The 26,528-nt window shown below is 39.5% G+C and overlaps 1 long non-coding RNA gene across 1 annotated transcript in view; it reads right to left on the bottom strand.

Annotated features, from left to right (window-relative positions):
* The window catches only part of LOC309625408, a 98,819-nt gene that overhangs the window by 43,490 nt on the left and 28,801 nt on the right, over window positions 1–26,528 (bottom strand). Inside the window, exon 3 of the long non-coding RNA XR_014242503.1 lies at window positions 24,718–24,774. This is a non-coding gene — a long non-coding RNA (uncharacterized lncRNA). The remainder of the gene's footprint in view (window positions 1–24,717; window positions 24,775–26,528) is intronic.

Below are 26,528 nucleotides of genomic sequence, written 5' to 3'. Positions count from 1 at the left end.
AGATGACGTCTCATCCCTTTAGAGCCTATAATAAGTATGTGTCATCCTAGCCTTTGCTCTAGTTCCTCTGACTCAAATTCATGCATTGTTAAAAACTTATTAAAATGCATTGAATCAGAGCAGTGCAGACAACAAAAATAGAGGCAGCTTTTGATGCTAAGCCAAATAATTTTGGCTTTTCCTCCCAATGTTCACGTAAACAAACTGTCAGACACCCGTACATACAAATGGAAAATTATTCATAACGGGGGATGATGACTGAGGTTCTCAGAAGGGATACGACAGCAGGGAATTAATTCACTGACATGTTGTCTGTGGAGGGCTGTTCCTTCACTTAGTGTCATGTCTCATTAGCAGATATTTCATTTCACGTTGTCCACCACTAAACACAAAACTCACATGTAAATTATGGTAATTAAAACCCAGGTCTTTCTAAGCAAAAATATTAAGCCTTTCCCATGTACTGCTTCTTCTTTCTCCATGAAAAAAAAAAAAAGAGAGAAAGATGTGTGGAATAATTGTCCTGAAAGTTTGAAGGTCAGATCTTAGAAAATGATCATTGAGAAACCAATCACATCTATTAAAAAAGGGGCATGGAGCACCAAAAACTCCCAAGGGAGTTAGAAGAACCCAAATCTAGTGAGATGACAGCAGTAAAAACATAACTGGATTTTAACTGTGCTAAATAAATATATGCTAACGGTCTTGTTTTGATTGGATGAGGGGTTATAGATTCTAATTAATTTTTGAAGCAAGTCAGAAAATCAAAATTTTAGTTCCAGCAGAGACTGCCAGATGCCTCCCAGTATCTATCCTCCCCATCTTCTATAGTCTTAGGATTTGTAGCTGGGTACATGGCCTCCCAGTTTCTCTACATATCTCAGGCTCCCTTATAGGCCAGGTGTGACCTATGACAAATTTCTAATCAAAGGGATGCAGGCAGAAGTGATTTGTGCATCTTCAGGGCTGTGCCTCCTAAAGAAAAGGGCCATGTCCTCCACTTCCCATGCCCCCTCCCCACTGGCTGAAATGTGGATGATGATGTAGGTACAGGTGAGCGCAACACCTCAGTGACTAGGACCAACAAGGTAGAATCCTGGGTCCCAAAACTGCAGTGTTGCCAAAGCAGCCCCTGACTGCTCACATATAATTAAAGAAAGAAACTGTCTTGTTTAAGTCATATTATTTACATTATCTTTCATAGAATTTGAATGTATATTCTAATAAATGCAAGGTATGTTTGTTAAAAATGAAGGATATAGAACTTCTTTCTAATCCTCTACAACAAGGGTTAGTAAATTACGGCCACAGGCCACGTCTGGCCTGCTGCTTGTTTTGTAAACAAAGTTTTATTGAAACACAGCCATGCTCATTCATTTGTGTATTGTCTGGCTGCTTCACACTATAACATCAGAATTGAGGAGCTGTGACAGAGACCGTATGGCCTACAGAGACTAAAATATCTATTATCTGGCCCATAACAGAAAAAGTATCCCTGCTGTAGAGGGAAAGAAAAAGAAAACTCCATCCAGTACAGATCAGGAAAGAGGGACAAACAAAGCAAACAGGAAATCATGAAAAAGAGAATTTAAAATATAAAGTAAGAAATATGACTAAATATACTGGTGGTTAAAATAAATGTGAGTGGGCTAAAGACCTCCACTAAATGTGTGAAAATTCGTCAGGTAAGACAATGAGTCAAGCCTGGAAGTGTTAGGGAATTTGGGGCATTTCGATAAAGAGTGGGAGAATCTCAGAGAAGCAACAACAGAAGAGACTTGGTGTGGATAGAATCTTCCCAGGAATATTAAAAGAAAAAGAGCAAATTATGAAACTGAATATATAGTATAATTCATGTTTGAAAAAAGTATGTGCGCAGAAATAAAACTATGGACATAAATATTGTAAAAAAAAGAAAAAAAAAAAAAGGATCTTCCCAGGAAAGGGAGAACTTTATTTTCAAGAAATTCTGTGTGCAAAATCCCAGGTAGATGTTAGGAAACTGACTATGAGAATCAGAAATCATTTCAACTGAAAAGTAAGGGACTGAAGGAAAGCAGCCTTGCTTCTTCAGCGAGCCAAAGAGCACGTGGTGAAACATCCTCAGAGCCACACAGCTACAGGAGAGGGAGAAGTGACCTAAAAATAGGTTCCACCAAAGAACACATGCCAAGTTCAACTGAATGGGTTCAAGTGCTTGTAAATCATCGGATTAGTATACACTGTTGCCTCTACCATTCCCTTACATTTAATACAAAGCTGTATGCTTCAGTATCTTATGGATACTGAGAAGAACTCTACAGAAATACAGAGAAGGACCCATGATTCCAGTGATGGGTAAAGGAGAAACTCTCATTCTCAGAAACTGTGAGGAAGCCTTCAGTCTTTGAGCTTCTCTGAGCTTGTTCTGTTTTTGTGCTGCCGGAAGGAGCATGCCAGCATTCTCGTCACTCAATCCAGTCTTGGCCATGCCTTCTTTCAGGGGCCACTTGGCCGGACTTCCTCCTAATGCCGGCACCTGTTATGATGTCATCTCCCCAGTCTCAACGACTTTTACCAGAAAAGATTACACAAACTCCCAAATTATCTATAGAGCCAAATAAGAGGATGCTGACATGAGCTGAGCAGCTGCTGGGGCAGGCATGGCGAGGGGGATGGAGACGCAGAAATGACACTTCCCCTCCTCTCTCATGTCCCCGTTAGAAAGAGTAACACTCTTTAAATCCAGTGCCACGGTAAATTTTTCTGGGATGTTACAGGTTATACTTTGAAGAACTGGTCTTGTTATCAGTTCATTCAATAAATATGTCCTAAGTATCACCTGTATGTAAACTATTGTGTTGGGTACTGAGGATGCCAAGATGGATAAAATGTGTCCCTGTCCTTTGATGAATCTGTATCTAATGGAGAGAAAAACACTTCGAGGATAAAATATATTTTGACTGTAAAATGTTTTAATGCACTACATTGGTAGCTTTACTGAGTTTTACTTTTAGGTTATAACCTTAGATTTTATCGAAGGTCAATATTATAAATGGTCCTGTGGAGAATGATTTTGCATCTTTTCATAAATTATTGTTAAAAAAAGTTAATTCTTCTGTTTCCTACATAGAAGCATCCCTTTTAAGAATTTAGTATCAGAAAGCAACTATACTGCAATAAAAATTAATTTAAAAAAAGTATTTTATATCAGAAAAATGTCTCTCTCCTGACAAACTGGTATCTTTTAACAGGTGATAATCATGTAATGAATCATAATTTAAAAACTCATTTGAATTCAGGAAACTTGGAGTTCAATCAATGTTTAAGCATAGTCTAAGTTTGGGGCATATTTAATTTTTCTTTTTTGTGGTCTCTAAACTAATGGTCTTAGGAGAAATGTCTATTTTCTTTTTTTTTAAATTATGGGCCACGTCATGTTTTCCTAGAAGCAAACAGAATGTAAAATATAACGTTCATTAGAATATGTTATTCCTCCCAGAATCATATTTGTAATTTCCCAGAATCAGATGGAACCAAATGACAACACAAAGTAGTGGTTATTATGATAATCAGGGACATCAGTTGGCCTTGGAGGAGATTATTTTGGATGGGTGGTCTTTCCATGTCCCCCGAATCACATTCTCAGGGCACAGCTTTTATAGGCACACCCTCCGGCCTGGCCTAGGGGGACTCAGCCTGTTTTGACTGTGTCAGGAAGGGAGAGTCTGGTGAAAGCCTCCTGGAAGCTTGGATAGTTGGCTTGAAAGAGCTATTCAAGATAAACATGAAAAGCATGTCATTTTCTAATCAAGTCTAACCTGGAAGGTTATGCAGGCAGACCCCATGAGAGGAGGAGGAAGAGAAGGAGGAGGGAGGACTTATCAACAAACTCCCCATATATAAATATTCAAACCTAGTTTTCATTGTTCTAAATGCTATTTCTGTATCTAAAATGATGTCCTGTGGGAAAAAAATCAGGGCAACTAGGGCATGCCTGTGAACTCCTGGCACTTTATAAGAGTTCTAGTTCTAAGTAAAGGTTCTGTTTCTTTTATTCACCCACCCACCTCCCAACCTAATTCCTGGCTGGTTCCCACTTAACTTAGAAGAAAACCTGCATTTAAAAAGCACCCTGACTTTGGATCTCCTTTACATGATGTAAAATGGCCTCTTTTAGAATTTAATTCTGCACAGCTGGACAAGCAAGGGGGCGATGCAGGTTGCCACAGAAACTGCTGTTGGTGCTAGGATTCTTTATACTTTGCTCCTAAAAATAAGATGTAAAATGTACTGAGGATGTGATTAGCGCAGCACAGAAGGGAATTTCTAAAAGGAGAGCCAAGTCTCCCGCCCACAGGGGAACGGGGGTGTTCTTCATAGCTGGAGGACAGGACAGAAATCTGGGAGCAGATGCTCAACGCGGTTCCTCCCTCAAAAGGTGCAGCGGGGGAAAAACAAATGGGAAAACTGGCTTTTGAAGAAGAAAACAGTCTTCAATCAAGCATAATTCATATAAATTTCAAGATTGAGATGTCCTGAAATCACCCAGGAACTGTTCTCTGTAACCTACAAAAAAGCAATAGAAACTTGGCCAAGAGACTGGATGAGACATTGTAGTCTGGTGTCTTGCCCAGTAGAGGATGCTGTCACACACGACCTTCGTCAGGGGGTCCCCCAGTCAGCTTGGACATGTTCAGTGGCCTTTACTTCCTTAGGAAACATCTGACAACTGGACTTCTCTCTCTAAATATTGTTGAAGTCCGCCTTTCTATAACTTCCACCCATTTGCTTTTGTTTACCTTTTGCAGCAACCAAGAAAAGTCAACTACCATATTATTTTTTTGTCTTCATACGATAATACATCATTTACTACCAAATGGAACAATTAGCCCAAGGGTCCACTCACAGATTAGGGAGGCAGATCAAGATGACAAATCAGTCAGCTTCATAGATTTCAATGCAAAATGAAATGCCAATAGAACTCTATCAATTCGTGGTCACATACAGAAAATCAGTACGTGTTTCCAAGCACATTCAACATCTACTATGTGCCAGGCGCCATGCTAAGTGCATACATTGTTTCATTTTATTCAGTTACATGAGGTAAGTAACTTTATCCTCCCCATTTTATAGAGAAAATTCAGTTCAGTCTGAATGGCAGCATCCTCATGGGTGTGTGCAGAGTAGAGTGGAGGGCATAGACTTCAGAGTCAGAGGGGGTTGAGTTTGAACACCATTTCCTCCACTTGCTATATTTGTGACCCTGGTTACATATAAGTTATGTAACCTCTTTAACCTGGGTTTCTCATGTCTGAAAACTGGGATGATAAAATGTCATGAGTTAGTAAAAGTAAAGAAAATCATATGCTTAAAATGTCAAGCACATAGTGGGTGCTCAATAAACTCTAGTTCTCCTTTCCTTCCCTTGCAATCCTGGCAGTCCCCGACTATTGCAGTATAGTAGGGCTGTTGATCAAAAGTCACATTAGATCCATACGCAATCAAGCTGGGAGAAGCAATCTGTATAGGCTTTCAATCGTCAGAGTGAGCAAATGAACCATTAAATGACTAAATCCTTTGCAAGCAGAATATAGTGAAATGATATGAGCTGTTAACATAAAAGAAATACCTCTCCCAAAGAGATCATAGGGAGATCTCATTGACCATTAAAATGGAGGGAAGGGGGCTTCCCTGGTCGTGCAGTGGTTAAGATCCACCTGCCAAAGCAGGGGACACAGGTTCGAGCCCTGGTCCGGGAAGATCCCACATGCCGCAGAGCAACTAAGCCCATGTGCCACAACTACTGAGCCTGGGCTCTAAAGCCCGTGAGCCACAACTACTGAGCCCGCGTGCCGCAACTACTGAAGCCTGCGTGCCTAGAGCCTGTGGTCCGCAACAAGAGAAGCCACTGCAATGAGAAGCCTGCACACAACGAAGAGTAGCCCCTGCTCGCCGCAACTAGAGAAAGCCCGCACACAGCAACGAAGACCCAATGCAGCCAAAAATAAATAAATAAAATAAATAAATTTATTTTTTAAAAAATGGAGGGAAAAAACAAATATGTACAAACCATCAAGGCAAAGGCTGAAACAGTCTTTATACTTGGTCTGAAATACCCCGTTGTGACTGCTACTTCTCATCCTTCTGTCTTTCCCAGTCCTCCCTGTGCTTCACCTGTTCTTTATATCCCTAGAGGGACAGGGAGCTGGTACCTGGGCTCAAAGCCCCTTGGTCCTTTTTTAAAATAATTAATTAATTAATTAATTTTTGGCTGCATTGGGTCTTCGTTGCTGTGCACGGGCTTTCTCTAGTTGCGGCGAGCTGGGGCTACTCTTTGTTGCAGTGCGTGGGCTTCTCATTTCAGTGGCTTCTCTTGTTGTGGAGCATGGGCTCTAGGCGTGCAGGCTTCAGTAGTTGTGGCATGCGGGCTCTAGAGCGCAGGCTCAGTAGTTGTGGCACACGGGCTTAGCTGCTCTGCGGCATGTGGGATCTTCCCGGACCAGGGCTCGAACCTGTGTCCCCTGCATTGGCAGGCAGATTCTTATCCACTGTGCCACCAGGGAAGTACCCCCCTTGGTCCTTTTACCCTCACTTTCTCCCTTCCTAGCTGGACCCCATGGAGAGCCTGTTCAGTGAGAATTAGAATCCTTCTCTCATGATCACCTCCCTGGACCCCAACTCTAGAGACATTGCCACTCACTTCCTATTCCCCTGATGACTCATTTCATTGTTAATAAGAGGATAAGGGAAGCCTGGGATAGAAAGGGCCCCCCCTGATCTTCAAGGGAACCTAATAAATGTAAATTCTCAGGGATGACAATATCAATTAGGACCTTGTTATTTTTATTTAAGTGTGAAACTTGTTTAAATAACAAAGACATTTATAATTTGAAACTTATACATCATTCTATAGCAGACAGATTGGGTTTAAATCCTAATTCTGACACTTTGAGTATAGCCATGGTTCAATTGTTTAATCTATCTAGGCCTCAATATCTTCACATGAAAAAAGAATGGGGCTAATACTAGCAAAATGTATATAGTGCTTACTTTAAGCCAGGTACTGTTCTAAGCTCAGGTAAAACATGTGTAATCCTTGTAATAACTATAGTATTTAGGGTAAAAGCCAGCGTTGCTACGATAAAGAGCCCCAGTGATGCAAAGGCTTAAAAAATAAAGACATTGTGATGGTTAATTTTATGTGTTGACTGGGATAAGAGATGTCCAGATAGCTGGTAAAACATTATTTCTGGGTATGTCTATGAAGAGTGTTTCCAGAAGAGATAAACATTTGAATCAGTAGACTGAATAAAGAAAATCTGCCCTCATCAATGGCCGCAGACATCATCCAATCCTTTGAGGGCCCAAAGAGATCAAAAAGGTGAAGGAAGGTCAAATTCTCTTTTTCCCTTCTTGAGCTGGGATGTCTGTCTTCTCTTGTCCTCAGACACAGCAGCCCTTGGTTCTCAGGCCTTTGGACTTACACCAGTGTGTCCCCTCATCACCTTTTATCCTCCCAACCCCCATTCTCAGGGCTTCAGATCTGGACTGAATTACTGCAAACTGGTTGTCTGGTTTGCAAACAATGAACCCAAGCACCTTGTGGGGCCTTCCTGGATATAAAAGTCCCTCTATGCCCCCTGTTTCTTGTTTATAGAAAAAGGCTTTACTTTTAGAACTTACTGAAACTTAATAATGGCATTTTGTAATGAAATGAAAAATGAATTCACCTATAAATAATGATATTAGTAGTACACAAAACTATTGCACTGTAGTGCATTTCCTATATGCCTTCTCTGGCCCTTCAGTGGCAAGTCCTTTATACTTTGCATATTTATAGTCTTAACTCTTTGGGGCATCATTGTCATATAGGATCACCTTGAACTCTTCAACTTTTTGGAGAAAAGTTTGAAAGCCACTCATATGATACCATAGCCCTATTCCTCAGAGTCTTGCTAAATATTTAATAAGCATCAAATTGTTAAAAAGCCAATAAGGAAAAGAAAAAGGCTTTAGTCTCCTAGGTTTTCCCTGAGTTCCAAAGAGCAGACACAAGCAGTTACTAATTAGGGAAGCGAGGGAATGCAGAAATAAAGGAAAAGCCATCAAGCAAGAAAAGCAGCGATACTTTAAACAATAGTTCAGTGATAAAGCAGAATCACAGGACCCCTAGTTTCTCCTCAAGGGATATACGTAACAATCTGACACATATCTTTGAATTGTTCTGCAGAAACTAAGGCCTCTACCCAGGCAGATGATGATGACTACATACTGACCACAAGCACATAAACTTCAAACTGGTTGGAACCAGAAGGATGATGATTAAGATTCCCAAAACATCACCCAGTTACCTCACCACCAACCAATCAGAAGAAAGTCCATGAGCTGATCATTCACCCTGCAACCCTCACCCTTAACATTGCCTTTAAAAACCCTTCCCTGAAAGCAATTGGGGAGTTTGCATCTTTTGAGCATAAGCTTCCCATTCTCCTTGCTTGGCATCTGCAATAAACACTGTACTTTCCTTCACCACACCCTGGTGTCAGTAGACTGGTTTTGCTGTGTGGCGGGTGAACAAACCCAAGTTTGGTTCAGTAACAACAGCATTTCTCAGCCTCCATAATTGTGTGAGCCAATTCCCATAATAAATCTCCTCTAACATATCTCTATCTTTGTGTGTGTATGTATGTATGTATCTAACTATGTATGTATGTATGTATGTATGTATGTACGTATCTATCTATCTCCTATTGGCTCTGTTTCTCTGGAGAACCCTGACTAATACAGCCATTGATTTCTCTTACAACACTGCAATGATGGTAGAAGGGTTGTTCTACTCCACAGAGTCATCCATGAACCCAGGCTAGCAGGATGGCCCATCCTCAACATTAAGTTTCACCATCACCATTCATCACCCATAATCAACATTTTCAAATGGAGGAAAGGGAAGAAAGAGTATAAGTCCAGGATAAGGAATTTTTAACCAAGTAAAGCCAGGGCAGTGCACATTGCTTCTGCTCTCATTCCAGTGGTTAACACTTAGTGACATAGCTGTATTGAGTTAGTTCTAAGGGAGGTTGAAAATATAATCTTTAGTTGATCGGTCATGTGCCCAGAAAGGAGAGAATGGATGTGAGAAAACATTCAGGACTCTCCATGATAAAACCATATAAAATAGTTATAATATTATCCCCATTTTACAGATAAAAACACTGAGGCACAGAGAAGTTAAGTAACTTGTCCATTGAAACAAGGTTAACAATGGTGGGGCCATGATTTGAACCCTAGGCAGTACGGCTCCAAAGGGTTTGCTCTTACCTACAATACTCTTCTGCCTTCTCAGAGTCTACTGTACATTGTGGTCACTTGCTTTTTTTCTCTCCACTGTGCCATATAAACTCCTTGAGGAAAAGATTCCATTCATCTTTAAATTTCCTGCATTGTAGCTTTGCATATTATAAAGGGTATGTCAGCTAGTTATTAGTTGCAGGCCACAGAGTTGCAAACTCTAGCTAGTTTAAGCATAAAAGAAATGTAGCAAGTGATTTTGGTAGCACAAAGCCTCTTCCAAAGGACCAGAGAATCAGCTTTAAAGATTATATAGTCCAGAATGAAACAGGAGGGAAGGGGGCAGGGCACAACATTTAAAAGAATGTCATAGCCGTTGAGGATACAACATAAACTGAATAGAACCAACTAGGTCCAAGATGGTGGAAGATTTGATTTCCCGTAGACCTTGACCCTCATTATATGCTCATTGTAATGCATTAGCATATGCTAAATGCCACACCCACAGGCGCCATGACAGTTCTGAGGCTAACCATAAAAGGCCAAAAAGTGGGCAGTGGCCCAATTCCTGGAAATCTCCACCCCTTCCCCCGAAATATTGGAATAGTTGGAATAATCCTCCCACCCATTAGCTTATGAAATTACCCAGCCCATAAAAACTAACCACCCCGTATTTCGGGGCTGCTCTCGCCTTTTGAGATGGACCGCATGGCCCACACTCTGTCTATGGAGTGTGTCTCTCTCTCAACAAATCTACTTCTAACCAATCACTTTGCCTCTCTCTGAATTCCTTCTGCGCTGAGACATAAAGAACCTGAGCTTCACTACGTCCTGAGACCAGGTGTGCAATCTCAATTAAAAGACAGTGGGTTTGAGTCCCAGCCTGTGGGTTCCAGTCCCAATGTGAATTTTGGCTGGGTTCGAGTCTCATCTGAGGTGTGCAGTCTCAGGAGCAACATGTAAATCAGCACAGTACGGTCCCGTGGAGTCACCAGATGGAGGCAAGACCACAGCTCACTGCTGCCCCCCAAAACAAGCTGTAGCTTGCAGCTGAACCTCGGCCCTCTCTGCCACTGGAAGTCCATGTCTTTGCCATTCACCTTCCCCAGAATGAATCTGTGTAGCACTAGCTCAGGTGGGTCACCAGTTTCTGAACTGAGGTGTTGCATGAGTATGTCTGGTTGGGGTGGCCCCTATCACATGTTGGTGCCTAGTTGTATGGGAAGTGGGAAAGGGTTTCTGGCTTCTGTCAGGGAAAGGACAGGACTCAAAAGATGGAGAATTTCCCAATATAGGAAGGGTGATCCAAGAGTAGGGCAGCCCAAAGTATATCAACTGTCTACCCCATGGGGGCTTGAATGAAGTGTCTCTTTCCTCCTAACTTTCTTAAACCCTTTCTTGCCTGAGAAGTAGAGTGCTTGAAACACTGAGATGACTTTCCTGGGGCTACTTAAGAAGAAATGTTTAGAGTTCAAAGAAACCTCTGAACTTTCTAAGTCTATAGTTTTTAGACTGATCTAGTAGGTCACAGACAAAGGTAACCTAGCCCATTTAGCTGCTATAAAAAGTAATTAGCAACTTAAATGATGCCAGAGTGTTTAAATGGACTTCATTCTCTCTCTGTCTGCCTCACCTCACTTTTTTTTTTTTTTAAAGCAGTTATGTTTTTCTTCTTGTTTTATCTTAAGGGCCTAGTGATTTCTATCTACCGATAGTAAAGCTTCACTTTTCTTGTTGATATTTTACTAATTCACAAATTCATCTAAAAGAAAAAATATGAATGAATGAAAGAATACTGAATTAGCAATATATATACTTATGTCTATATAAATTCTTTGAAAATATTGTGATCCAAGTAGCAATTATTGTTGTTATTATGCACAATAGTATATTATCAAAGTATAATAAAATGAGATTTATTTACCAAATGCATTCTAATAACCTATCATATTGATCAGAAATTTGGAGATACAACAGAATTCTACAAGTTTGACTGCCTTAGTTTGGGTTCCCCACTAGCAAACAATGACTCAAGTGCAGATAGTCGATTTGGGAGGTGAAAAGAGCACCGATAAAAGAGTGAAGAAATGAGACAGAGAAGGGAAGGCAGCCAATAAAGGGTGCTATCCAGGGAGTTATCCATGTGGGAGATTGCGCTTGATCCCACTGGAGGAACGTGTGGAGCCAGCCTGGATCTCACGCACACCTCAGTTATCTCACCTAAGGAATAGGGGAGTGCTTGAGGGCTGCTCCCAGGAAGAGCTAATTTTCCCGCCCACTGACCATCACAAAGTGATGGCAGTAAAGTTTTATCTTGCTGGTTCCAGCAGCAGGAGTTCTTGTTCTCAGACAAATACATGATGGGGCTGGCAGTTGGAAACCATGCTAGAGTAACCTGGTGAGGGTGGCAACTATGGGCGGGACACCAGAGTGTCTGCTACCATGACTTTGTAACTGATCCAGACCTCTTAAAACTCAACTTAGATGAGATGTTGACCTAATAGTTAATATCTTCATCTGTTGGGAGAGATATTTGGATCAGATAGTTTCTAAAGCTTCCATGATATTTTTCAGTTTCCTCATTTGCTTAAACTCTGCAGCCAGAATTATAATGCTATCTTGTTACTATTACAATATAACTGCAATGTTAGAAGTTTCTACTATGTAAGAAAACTAAGTTCTAGGATATTGTTTGTGGTATGTGGTATCAAAATATCTGATTTCTTGGTAGGATCTTTTGGGATGTTATTATGACTCTATCCCAGTACATTTTATTGCAATAATTTCCAAAGCCATGAATAAGAAAGGATGTTTGTTACATATTTAGAGAGGCTCATTTTGAAGAAAGTGGATATGGGGAGATGTTACAGAAGCATTTTTCATAATAAGAAATCACTCGGGGCCTATGGCTTGACTCTGGAGTGCAGATATAATTGCTTGTCCTTTTGGGGGCTGGGACATTAAATTGACTATATTCTTCATCTGATATGCATCTCATCATGATTTCTGAGATGGGAGATAGCTTTGCTTTGGAGCTGGAGATGGAATGGCCATGGGGTTCCCATGGTGGACTTTGTCTCCATTCTGCTTCTGCTGAGCTGGTGAAAATGGTTACACCCTCTCCTCTGTGGCTCCACCTTCCTTCTCCTAGTAGTTTCTTTCTCTCCCCTTCTGTCTTCTTCCTTTGTTCTCTTTTCTCTTCCTTATATTTCCTTCGGCCTTCTTGGTTTCTCCCTCTTTCACTCTCTCTGTTTTTCCTAGGATTGGGATATTCTCCTAGTCTGTTTCTTCCATTTTTACCAGTTAATTTCAATCCTGGTAACATCTGGAAAAACTCCCAGTTTAGTGCCAGTTGTTTTTCTCTGGGTTATATTCTTTTTATTGAGTAAAGCGGTTGAGATTGTTCCACGGCTTTAGAAAAACAAATAGATTAGAATTTTGGGGCTTCTCTTCTCATCTTGGGTTGCCAGATGTAGCAGATAAAAATACAGGACATGGGGCTTCCCTGGTGGCGCAGTGGTTGAGAATCTGCCTGCCAATGCAGGGGACACGGGTTCGAGCCCTGGTCTGGGAAGATCCCACATGCCACGGAGCAACTGGGCCCGTGAGCCACAATTACTGAGCCTGCGCGTCTGGAGCCTGTGCTCCGCAACAAGAGAGGCCGCGATGGTGAGAGGCCCGCGCACCGCGATGAAGAGTGGTCCCCACTTGCCGCAACTAGAGAAAGCCCTCACACAGAAACGAAGACTCAACACAGTCATAAATAAATAAATAAAAGAACGTGAATTTAAAAAAAAAAAAAAAAAAAATACAGGACATGTTGTTAAATTTAAATTTCAGATAAATAGCAAATAATTTTTTAGTATATGTATACCCCATTTAATATCTGGGACATACTTGTCCTAAAAGTATCCCTTGCTTATCTGAAATTCAAATGTAACTGGGCAACCTGTATTTTATTTGGTGACCCTAGTCTTAACACATTTCAAAATCTGCTCTTGCTTTTATTCTGTGACTGACCTACCAGCAATAACTGCAGTTCAATTTCCATTTCCAGCTCTTAAGGCCAAGGAAATATAGGCATGATCTCATCATTTATGGTGAAAACACAATTATTACAGCAAGAAGTACTTCATTTGAGAAAGTTTTCCCCTGCCTTTATCTTTTGAAACTGAAGCATTTCCAGGAGTATGTGGAATAATAAAATTAAGAGGGCAATTTTATGGTGTTAAAGTAGTAGATGGAAATTAAAAGGCTGTTACTCAAGGCAGTTCTCATCCACTGCATGTGGCCGTTGTGATTACCTTGTAATTTGTTAATCTGAATATTCTGACATGCATTCAAGGAGTTCTGTATAGTGTCTGTTACAACAAAGAAAATTAATATGTCTCATATACTGGCACACAACAATGATACTTCTATATTTTTCCATTTTTATCTTTACGTCTTCATCACTTATTGGGCCTAAGTTTAGAAACATAATAGTTGAGGGTATTGAAATTCTCCAATTCTGCCCTGCTAACAATCCTTTCCTCTTGCCCTGTCCCCCTCATGGGTGAGTCTAGAGACAGACTTACACAAAGAAAAAAGATAATGAAAAAAAACAAGGTAATTCTACCTCATTATCTGAACCAATGTCCCTACTGTCAAGCTCTGGTAAAGACGGTTTGGACCATGTGGTTCAGACTTGGGGACTGTGTGAGGCCCCTCCCTCCCTCTGAGAGGTGTCAAAGTCGGAATAGAGTGAAGAAGACATCCATGCAGAAGGGCAGGACTGGCATGAGGTATTAGAGCCTCAGCAGAATGAGGAAGGCATCCATTTGGAAGGAAGAACTGGTGTCAGGTACTGGAGCCCAAGTGCGGTGAGGAGGGTGCCCATAAAGGGTAGGGGGCAACAACGGCAATATGAGATAGATTACATATAGGGAAATTATAAATTTCCTATAAGTAAACTTATTAAGGAAAATGGGAACTGGACTTCTCAATGTTGGAGAAGGGAGTTACAAATACACAAAGGGAGAAAACTAGAATTAGCACCCGGATATTGGACTGAATTAGAGATACTGGTGTAAACTAATGGATTTTAATATATATATATATATATATATATATATATACACATATAAATAACTATAACTATAATGCACACTCTCTCTCTCTCCAAATATATATAAAAATGTGTGTGTATATATATACCCTTGCTCAGCCCACCAAGAGGGTATGGGGACAAAAGTGTTCTGTGAAAGAGGCATGTGAACGAACTTTAGAGTGGGAACGAAGTGTAAGATCTTCATATTGCACATTAATGCCCACCAGAGAGCATCTACTGTAGAAGAAACACTAAGTAACCAAGTAGACAAGATGACTTGGCCAGTAGATGTCAGCCAGCCTCTGTCACTGGCCACCCCAGGGCTTACTTATTGGGCTCAAGAACAGAATAGCCACTGAGGCGTATGTGGAGACTCTGCCTGGGCACAACAGAACATGGAGCCATTCCTGCTGCTGAATGTCTCACTTTCTAGCAACAGAAACCCAAACTGCCCCCCTGATATTGTACCAATCCTTGAGGAGACACACCAGCAACCTGATGGCAGGGTGATTCCATCAGGTGCCTTCTACCCTGCAAAGTCAATGATTCATCACTGATCAAAACTGACACATAATTCAGGTACAGGTTTGCCTTTCCTACCCACAGTACAGCAGCACTATCCAAATGTTCACAGATTGTCTGATAACCTGACACAGTATCCTGAAAAAACGCCACCCTGGACTAAATGAAACTTCATGGCAAAGACCACCAGTGTGGGAAAAGATACATGAACATGAGATCCATTGGCTCTATCACATACTTCATCATCTAGAAGTTGCCAGCTTGATAGAGCTGTGGAAAGGACACTTGAAGGCACCGCTGACATGCTGAGTTGGAGGTAGACACCCTGTGAGGAAGGGGTGTTATCCTTCAAGATGTAAACCAAAAGCCATATTATGGTACTATGTCCCAAACAGGTGGAAGAACAACATGGACTGGGGAACCAAGGGACAGAAGTAGGAGTAGCACTGCTCTCCAGTATTCCCAGTGACCCACTCGGGGACTTTGTGCTTCCCATTTCTCACAACCCTTGGCCCTGTGGGTCTAGAAGTCCTGGTTCACAAAAGGGGGATATTTCCAACAGGTGGTGCATCAAGATACCTATTACACTTATTTCTGTGGCTGCCATGTGGTCACTTAAGGCTCCTTGTGCCAGTAGACTGGCAGGCACACAAAGGAGTTCCCACACTGCCAGATGGAGTTGACCCTGATCATTATAAGGAGGTAAGCCTGATACAAAATGGGGGTGGGAGGAATATATCTGGCACTCAGGTGATCTATTGAGGCATCCTGTGGTTCTCCCATACCTGATTTTAACTGTAAATGGGCAAGTATAGCAACCATAGACTGATAGGGTACAGTGAAGTGTAGCCCAGACCCTTCAGTGATGTGGGTCTAGGTCATTCCACCAAGCAAACCACTTAGACTAGTAGAAGTACTAGCCAAGGATGAGGGGAATCTAGAACAGGTGGTAAAAAAAAGGCAGTAATAACATTAGTTATAGCCTTGGGAACAACTGCCACAGCAGAAATCTACCTTCTTCCTCTAACCTTACTCTTGCAAGCTTCCCCAGAAATTGTGACCAACTAGAATCCTGGAGAAGTTGTATCTAGATGGAGTGAACTTAATGTGGGAAGCCAGTGAACCTGAGCACTGCACATATAGTAGGTGCTGCTGGTGCTCCACCCACATAACCTATAACCAGACCTATATCTTCCATCTTCTTCAAGTCCCATGGCTAGGATGCTTGGGAGGTTATATACTTCCCTCCTGGGGACAGACAATGATAGTCTGTTATAGGCAGGATGATTCTGCATTGTGATTTTTACCCCAGAGCACCCTCTGCATACAGGCACACACAACCCAGTGGTTCAGGCCAAGGTTAGACCACTGAGATCATATCCTCACTCAGCTCTCTCAATCCCTTAATGTTTTTCCTCAAGACCAGCCCCTCAATAAAACACCCTAAATCCCTACTGCAGGCTCTGCTTTTAGGGAAACTAACTTAAGACTGTGCCCTTCCTGATCCTAGGAGGCGGGAACAATTTTTAAGTTGACTTAAACCAATTGGAAGACTAATTCAACAATGGGTGGATTTCAGAAGGGAAAAGAACCCCATGGTATAATTAGGGGAAATTAAAAAAAAACCAAAACCTCCTCAAATAGAAAATTTAAGATACAGAAGTGTAGCTTAAGACTAAACACTAGAGGAAAGAAGAACTGGGTATAGTTGATCTCAAAAGCTAAATATCAACTAGCAATGGCAGTGCTATTGTTTAAATATTGTTAAAAACAGAGATATATTGAAGAAATTTAATGTCTAAACAGCTAAGAATAGGTCTTCCATTATTTTCTGAGTTGGTCAGACTCTTAATAGTTGTCCTATTTGATAACAGAGATTGTGGAGAAACTAGAGACCATGTAGGGTACAGCAACAAAATTGATTAAAGTGCACATAGTAGGTTCTGTGTGTGTGGAAAAGATTTTTTTGAGGGGAGAAGAGTGTTTTTATCAAGGAGAAGATCTTATTACTGACATTGTTTAGAAATGTCAATGACTGAATGATGAAAGATGATAACAAAAAGCAGACTGATTTTTTTTGTGAGTGTGTGTTTACACATTGGAAAATTTTAATCAAACAAACAAAGAAAAGAACTTATTGATTTCTTACTATGTATCCAGCCTGTAATAAGTACAAATAAAAAGATTACTGGTGAATTTGAGAAGACAGGATTTGCTAATCTTCAAAGGAATGCCATTTAAAGATCTCTGATACTTGTCGCCTGGCACTACCTAATTCTGCTGGCCACACCATCAGGAAATTGTGGATATTTAGTTCAAGACCAGTACAGTCACAGTGACTTCAAAAGCAGACTGATTTTTATTCAGTTTTTTTTTTGAATTTTATTTTATCTATTTTTTTAAACAGCAGGTTCTTATTAGTCATCAATTTTATACACATCAGTGTATATGTGTCAATCCCAATAGCCCAATTCATCACACCACGACCCCCACCACCCGCCACTTTCCCCCCTTGGTGTCCATACGTTTGTTCTCTACATCTGAGTCTCTACTTCTGCCCTGCAAACAGGTTCATCTGTACCATTTTTCTAGGTTCCACGTATATGCGTTAATATACGATATTTGTTTTTCTCTTTCTGACTTACTTCACTCTGTGTGACAGTCTCTAGATCCATCCACGTCTCTACAAATGACCCAATTTCGTTCCTTTTTATGGCTGAGTAGTATTCCATTGTATATATGTACCACATCTTCTTTACCCATTCATCTGTCGATGGGTATTTAGGTTGCTTCCATGACCTGGCTATTGTAAACAGTGCTGCAATGAACATTGGGGTGCATGTGTCTTTTTGAATTATGGTTTTCTCTGGGTATATGCCCAGTAGTGGAATTGCTGGGTCATATGATGCCCAGTAGTGGAATTGCTGGGTCATATGGTAATTTAGTTTTTAGTTTTTTAAGGAACCTTCATACTGTTCTCCATAGTGGCTGTATCAATTTACATTCGCACCAACAGTGCAAGAGGGTCCCCTTTTCTCCACACCCTCTCCAGCATTTGTTGTTTGTAGATTTTCTGAGGATGACCATTCTAACTGGTGTGAGGTGATACCTCATTGTAGTTTTGATTTGCATTTCTCTAATAATTAGTGATGTTGAGCAGCTTTTCATGTGCTTTCTGGCCATCTGTATGTCTTCTTTGGAGAAATGTCTATTTAGGTCTTCTGCCCATTTTTGGATTGGGTTACTTGTTTTTTTAATATTGAGCTGCATGAGCTGTTTATATATTTTGGAGATTCATCCTTTGTCCGTTGACTTGAATGTAAATATTTTCTGCTATTCTGAGGGTTGTCTTTTCGTCTTGTTTGTAGTTTCCTTTGCTTTGCAAAAGCTTTTAAGTTTCATTAGGTCCCATTTGTTTATTTTTGTTTTTATTTCCATTACTCTAGGAGGTGGATCAAAAAAGATCTTGCTGTGATTTATGTCAAAGAGTGTTCTTCCTATGTTTTCCTCTAAGAGTTTTACAGTGTCCAGGCTTACATTTAGGTGTCTAATCCATTTTGAGTTTATTTTTGTGTTATGGTGTTAGGGAGTGTTCTAATTTCATTCTTTTACATGTAGCTGTCCAGTTTTCCCAGCACCACTTATTGAAGAGACTGTCTTTTCTCCATTGTACATCCATGTCTCCCTTGTCATAGATTAGTTGACCATAGGTCAACTTGGGTTTATCTCTGGGCTTTCTATCCTGTTCCATTGATCTATATTTCTATTTTTGTGCCAGTACCATACTGTCTTGATTACTGTAGCTTTATAGTATAGTCTGAAGTAAGGGAGTCTGATTCCTCCAGCTCCATTTTTTACCCTCAAGACTGCTTTGGCCTTTCGGGGTCTTTTGTGTCTCCATACAAATTTTAAGATTTTTTTGTTCTAGTTCCGTAAAAATGCCACTGGTAATTTGATAGGGATTTCATTGAATCTGTAGATTGCTTTGGGTAGTATAGTCATTTTCACAATATTGATTCTTCCAATGCAAGAACATGGTATATCTCTCCATCTGTTTGTGTCATCTTTGATTTCTTTCATCAGTGTCTTATAGCTTTCTGCATACATGTCTTTTACCTCCTTAGGTAGGTTTATTCTTAGGTATTTTATTCTTTTTGTTGAAATGGTGAATGGGATTGTTTTCTTAATTTCTCTTTCTGATCTTTCGTTGTCAGTTTATAGGAATGCAAGAGATTTCTGTGCATTAATTTTGTATCCTGCAACTTTACCAAATTCATTGATTAGCTCTAGTAGTTTTCTGGTGGCATCTTTAGGATTCTCTATGTATAGTATCATGTCATCTGCAAACAGTGACAGTTTTACTTCTTCTTTTCCAATTTGTATCCCTTTTATTTCTTTTTCTTCTCTGAATGCTGTGGCTAGGACTTCCAAAACTATGTTGAATAATAGTGGCGAGAATGGACATCCTTGTCTTCTTCCAGATCCTAGAGGAAAAGTTTTCAATTTTTCACCATTGAGAATGACGTTTGCTGTGGGTTTGTCGTATATGGCCTTTATTATGTTGAGGTAGGTTCCCTCTATGCCCACTCTCTGGAGAGTTTTTATCATAAATGGGTGTTGAATTTTGTCAAAAGCTTTTTCTGCATCTATTGAGATGATCATATGGTTTTTATTCTTCAATTTGTTAATATGGTGTATCACACTGATTGATTTGCATATATTGAAGAATCCTTGCATCCCTGGGATAAATCCCACTTGGTCATGGTGTATGATCCTTTTAATGTGTTGTTGGATTCTGTTTGCTAGCAGTTTGTTGAGGATTTTTGCATCTATATTCATCCCTGATATTGGTGTGTAATTTTCTTTTTTTGTAGTATCTTTGTCTGGTTTTGGTATCAGGCTGATGGTGGCCTCATAGAATGAGTTTGGGAGTGTTCCTTCCTCTGCAATTTTTTGGAAGAATTTGAGAAGGATGGGTGTTAGCTCTTCTCTAAATGTTTGATAGAATTCACCTGTGAAGCCATCTGGTCCTGGACTTATGTTTGTTGGAAGATTTTAAATCACAGTTTCAACTTCATTACTTGTGATTGGTCCCTTCATATTTTCTGTTTCTTCCTGGTTCAGTCTTCGAAGGTTATACCTTTCTAAGAATTGGTCCATTTCTTCCAGGTTGTCCATTTTATTGGCATAGAGTTGCTTGTAGTAGTCTCTTAGGATGCTTTGTGTGGTGTCCGTTGTAACTTCTCCTTTTTCATTTCTAATTTTATTGATTTGAGTCCTCTCCCTCTTTTTCTTGATGAGTCTGGCTAAAGGTTTATCAATTTTGTTTATCTTCTCAAAGAACCAGCTTTTAGTTTTATTGATCTTTGCTATCATTTCCTTCATTTCTTTTTCATTTCTTTTTGATCTGATCTTTATGATTTCTTTCCTTCTGCTAACTTTGGGGATTTTTTGTTCTTCCTTCTCTAATTGCTTTAGGTGTAAGGTTAGATTGTTTATGTGAGATTTTTCTTGTTTCTTGAGGTAGGCTTGTATAGCTATAAACTTCCCTCTTAGAACTGCTTTTGCTACATCCCATAGGTTTTGGATCGTTGTGTTATCTTCGTAATTTGTCTCCAGGTATTTTTTGATTTCCTCTTTGATTTCTTCAGTGATCTCTTGGTTATTTAGTAATGTATTGTTTATCTTCCATGTGTTTGTGTTTTTTACATTCTTTTCCCTGTAATTGATTTCTAATCTCATGGCGTTGTGGTCAGAAAAGATGCTTGATATGATTTCAATTTTCTTAAATTTACTTGACTTGTGACCCAAGATGTGATCTATCCTGGAGAATGTTCTGTGTGCACTTGAGAAGAAAGTGTAATCTGCTGTTTTTGGATGGAATGTCTTATAAATAACAATTAAATCTATCTGTTTTATTGTGTCATTTAAAGCTTGTGTTTCCTTATTAATTTTCTGTTTGGATGATCTGTCCATTGGTGTAAGTGAGGTGTTAAAGTCCCCCACTATTATTGTGTTACTGTCGATTTCCTCTTTTATAGCTGCTAGCAGTTGCCTTATGTATTGAGGTGCTCCTATGTTGGGTATATATATATTTATAATTGTTATATCTTCTTCTTGGATTGATCCCTTGATCATTATGTAGTGTCCTTCCTTGTCTCTTGTAACATTCTTTATTTGAAAGTCTATTTTATCCAATATGAGTATTTCTACTCCAGCTTTCTTTTGATTTCCGTTTGCATGGAATATCTTTTTCCATCCCCTCACTTTCAGTCTGTATGTGTCCCTAGGTCTGAAGTGGGTCTCTTGTAGACAGCATATACATGGGTCTTGTTTTTGTATCCATTCAGCAAACCTGTGTGTTTTGGTTGGAGCATTTAATCCATTCACGTTTAAGGTGATTATTGATATGTATGTTCCTATGACCATTTTCTTAATTGATTTGGGTTTGTTTCTGAAGGTCCTTTTCTTCTCTTGTGTTTCCCACTTAGAGAAGTTCCTTTAGCATTTGTTGTAGAGCTGGTTTTGTGGTGCTGAATTCTCTTAGCTTTTGCTTGTCTGTAAAGCTTTTGATTTCTCCATCGAATGTGAATGAGATTCTTGCCAGGTAGAGTAATCTTGGTTGTACGTTCTTCGCTTTCATCACTTTAACTATATCATGCCACTCCCTTCTGGCTTGTAGAGCTTCTGCTGAGAAATCAGCTGTTAACCTTATGGGAGTTCCCTTGTATGTTTTTTGTCATTTTTCCCTTGTTGCTTTCAATAATTTTTCTTTGTCCTTAATTTTTGTCAATTTGAATACTATGTGTCTCAGCGTGTTTCTCCTTGGGTTTATCCTGCCTGGGACTCTCTGTGCCTCCTGGACTTGGGTGGCTATTTCCTTTCCCATGTTAGGGAGGTTTTTGACTATAATCTCTTCAAATATTTTCTCAGGTCCTTTCTTTCTCTTTTCTCCTTCTGGGACCCCTATAATGCAAATGTTGTTGCATTTAATGTTGTCCCAGAGGTCTCTTAGGCTGTCTTCATTTCTTTTCATTCTTTTTTCTTTATTCTGTTTCGTGGCAGTGAATTCTCTTATCCTTTTTTCTGCCTCAGTTATTCTGCTATTGATTCCTTCTCGTGTATTTTTCATTTCAGTTATTGTATTGTTCATCTCTGTTTGTTTGTTCTTTAATTCTTCTAGGTCTTTGTTAAACATTTCTTGCATCTTCTCGATCTTTGCCTCCATTCTTTTTCCGAGGTACTGGATCATCTTCACTATCATTATTCTGAATTCTTTTTCTGGAAGGTTGACTATCTCCACTGCATTTAGGTGTTTTTCTGGGGTTTTATCTTGTTCATTCATCTGGTACAAAGTTTTCTGCCTTTTCATTTTGTGTATCTTTCTGTGAATGTGGTTTTCCTTCCACAGGCTGCAGAATTGCAGTTCTATTTGCTTCTGCTGTCTGTCCTCTGGTCTTTATTCAGTTTTATGATTGTTTAAAAATTGTCTACAGGGAGTTCCCTGGTGGTCCAGTGGTTAGGACTCCTCGCTTCCACTGCAGGGGGCATGGATTTGATCTTTTGTTGGGGAACTAAGATCCCACATGCCACTCAGCATGGCCAAAAAATAAATAAATAAAAATAAAGATAGGGGCTTCCCTGGTGGCGCAGTGGTTGAGAATCTGCCTGCTAATGCAGGGGACACGGGTTCGAGCCCTGGTCTGGGAAGATTCCACATGCTGCGGAGCAACTAGGCCCGTGAGCCACAACTACAGAGCCTGCGCATCTGGAGCCTGTGCTCCGCAACAAGAGAGGCCGCGATAGTGAAGAGGCCCACGCACCGCGATGAAGAGTGGCCCCCACTTGCCACAGCTAGAGAAAGCCCTCGCACAGAAACGAAGACCCAACACAGCCAAAAATAAATATAAAAATAAATAAATAAAATTTAAAAAAGATAAAAAAATTGTCTACAGACAATACAATTTCCTATTGCATGTTCCCAGGTGGTCTGCTCCCACTTCCCTGTTCTTGGCATGATAATGATGCACACATAGGACAAAACCCTGAGATAAAGTAACAAGAATGTTTGGGAATAGTGTTATGCAAGGAAGGCATGGGTTATGCCCTGAGGCTGATTTGTGACAAGTACAGAAATTGAGAGTCAAGTCTTAGATGGTTTTTAATAGCAATTTGATTTTGCTGATATCCAGTATCATTTTCTAGTAATTCATTTTCATTGTCTTTTACCAAACAATTGGTCTGTGACAGTGGGGAAATTAAAAAAAAAAATCATTCTTTACCACAGATACTTTGGGAAACACTAGTTTATAAGTCTCCTGTTGAATTACAGCAGGCACACTGAAGTGTCTTGATTAAACAAGATGGTGAATGAATCGATGATTCCAAAAACGTACCAAATGGCTGGGCTTGAGGAAGGAATGAACTAGAAGTTACCAAAGCTGATTATACTGGAACATAGCATGCTACGTTAGGACAATTTTAAACATCAGATTCTATTCTGGAACAAATTTAATATTGTTCTCCAGGTGTAAAGCTTGTTAGTGTGGAGAAGATCAAGATGTATTTAGATGGTTGCTTTCATTATTGACTTACCTGAAGGTAACAGACTGGAACCAGATAACTCCTTGGGAACAGTACTCACCTTGAATTCCTTCATGGGGCAGAATATGGGTAATTGGAAGGCCACCAGGAATAAAATTAGTAATATATGGATGGCTGTGTGCAGAAAAGAGTAGGAGGGACTTAGGGCTCAATCCCAGAGCAGTGATAACTGGGATGACTAAGGCAGTGTATAATGGAAGACATTTCTGAGTGAAGTAATTAGAAGATGAATGAAAGCGTCAATCTCTAAGTGACAGGGATTTCTTTCTACCCCAGTTTTAATTCTGATCCCTTGATTCTTCTGTTGTTTGAAATCTTAAAACAGTTTGGCATTTCCTTTTCAAAAATGCCACCAGTCATGATTCGAGTAGCAACTTAACTCCAAAATGCTAACTTTCTCTATGTTACAACACAGAGTAGAAAGAAAGAATATTTATCTTGCAGGGGATTTTTAAATCTGTGACTTTTATAATTTCTACTGTAGATACTATGAGGTATAATTATTAGTTATCTTCACTCCATTATTCATCCATTCATTTCATACTTTATGGTGTATTAGGAAATAATCCTTTGGCAAATGAATGGACTAGATGAATAGAAAATAGACTGGAATAAATTTAAGTCTGAGGAATGCAAGATGTTCTTGCCTATGGGAAAAAGGAGATTTATTTTCCTTTTTGAATCTAGTATGCTTGGAAAACAGTCTGAGAAATCCATTGTTCCATATATTCCAGCAGTCAATGGGTTAAAAAATGTAGGTACATCGGGGTCCAAATGCTTTATGCTTACAATGTCTCTTAGGAACACAGGCATAATGTTTTACTGGCTTTTTGAAAAAGAGAAATCAGAGATATTTCTTACACAATCATAGGCACTGTGGAAAACATTTTTGAACTGATAACCCATTATCCAGTGTTCTGCCTTAGTCAAATTGCTACTATGTCATAAAACAGATTGTTATATTGTCATAATAAAAGTTATATTAAGAAAAGACCTTTTTATTAGGTAGCTATCTCATGACCTTGTTCAATATCCACTTCCAGTATATAATCAATCTCCATGAAATTCTTTCCATGTTTAGCTTGAATTTTTTCAGTAATCATTGAATCCCTCTTTCTCTAGCTTCTTTCAAGAATTACTTTGGTAAAGCATGGCTGTAGGCAGCGTATGAGACCCACATTCAAAACTGCTTGATAGTTTTCTGACTGAACTTGAAACTTGGACTTTCTTACCCATCTATATGACACAGGAGGCCAAGCAGGACTCTCTTGATGGAAGCAAAGCAGAACCTGTGGGAAGAGACAGAAGGAAATAAAGATGCTGGAGGTGGCTGTGTCTCCTGGGAGTTTAGTCCCCATGGAAGGCTTTACATCTCCAAGGTTTCCTATCCATAATCCAATACTCCCCTGTGGCTAATAATTTCTGACTATTTATCATGTGTTATTTCCAGAGGGAACATTGCTCTAAACAATAAATACCATACTTTATTAAAAGAAAAACCCAGCAAAAATGGCAAGTGGGTGAATGTAGAACTTATTAATTACCCCTGGTGAGGTGAAGTGTGGGTGAGCTTAATAAAGCCTTTCAAAACTAAGTTTCAAATGGCTGATAGACCTCCACAGACTCTGTCAACATGCATGCACTGTATTATTTTCATTGATCATAACTTATGGAATTTTAAGAAAAAACTTTAAAAAGTATGCAGCATAATCTACTGAACATAAAACACAGGATCCTTTCTTCCCATTAACTAAGTTAGAGCTCTTTTATGTACATAACCTTAATAAAGTATTCTAATTTTGTGGCATTAAATGGTACAATAAGCTGTTATACAACTTTCCTTCTCCTCCACAAAGACACTGAATTCTAAGGTATACCAATATTGTTAATAATTGTCATCAGTTAACTGTTGTTTGAGGCTCTACAAAAACAATTTATGTGGGATTTCTCCCCATATACTTCAAAAAAAAAAATATATATATATATATAGGTTCGAACATTAGTGTAGTAGAAAGGTTGACTTTTGGCTTTTGTGATCAGGGAGTCTGGAATTCCTAAATAATCTCACTCAGTTTTGATATGTAAAATCTTATTTAATCTTTATTTTGTTTTATTCCTCTTTTGTTACCTTTATTTTTGTTCTTGAAAGTTCAACCTTTAATTGAGTCCCCCTATACACTTGGACTGAAAGCAATTTGTAAATATTGTATCTCACTAAAGATACAATATCTTATATTGTATCTCACTAAAGGATGATTACCATACTTATATTTCTTTTGATTAATTTAATTGCTGTCTGTCACTATTGTTATTTTGTAGTATTTATGTATAGAGATATTATTTTATTACACTTTTTATATTTATAGAAAATGGTACCATTTATATTAGGAACTTCTGAAAATTTTAATGAAATGCATTTATAAATATAAAGTACAAAATAAATTTCACTTCTTTATGAAAATTCCAAACAGAAAGAAGTACCAATGAAAACTAAGTTTAATCTGGATAAATTTCCTATGTCATTTAAGAAAAAATAATGATTGGGCCAGTTCATGTATTTATCACACTTGAAGTCTAGCACTTTTTTCCATAATGAGAAAGAAATAGTACTCATTTTTCTTGGCTAAACAATTTTGCATACAGCGTTCCTTTTTTTTAAAACCAGAAATGCTGGCTTCTCGGGCATGGCAAGCCTGTGGGTGGTCAGCTGATAGCTAGCTGTGTGTGTTCCCTGGTTTCAGTGGTACCTGAGCTCAGCAGTCCCCTCTCAGTGGAAATGTGGAAAAGTGAACACCTCTTAAAGCCATGGAGGGAACAATGTGCTCCTCTCCTGGGACGACCCCCTCCCCACATCCAGTGCACATGACAGAGGGTTGGGAGGTCCAGAGTCACCTGCTGCCCTGGTCCAGCCAGTCTCCTTCAGAAGGAGCCTTGCCAAAGGCAGGTCAAGAGTAGAGGCAGATCCTATGGCAAAAAGCAGCTTTGTTCCCATTCTCTGCTGGAGCTAGTTCCTTCTGCTGTGGCCACATGGGCTGGTGGTAGC

The sequence above is a fragment of the Balaenoptera borealis genome (assembly GCF_965194805.1).
Source record: "Balaenoptera borealis genome assembly, chromosome: 3".
NCBI classification, from domain to species: Eukaryota; Metazoa; Chordata; class Mammalia; order Artiodactyla; family Balaenopteridae; genus Balaenoptera; species Balaenoptera borealis.
The sequence above is the reverse complement of the archived record's forward strand: the minus strand, read 5'-3'. Positions and strand labels throughout refer to the sequence as shown.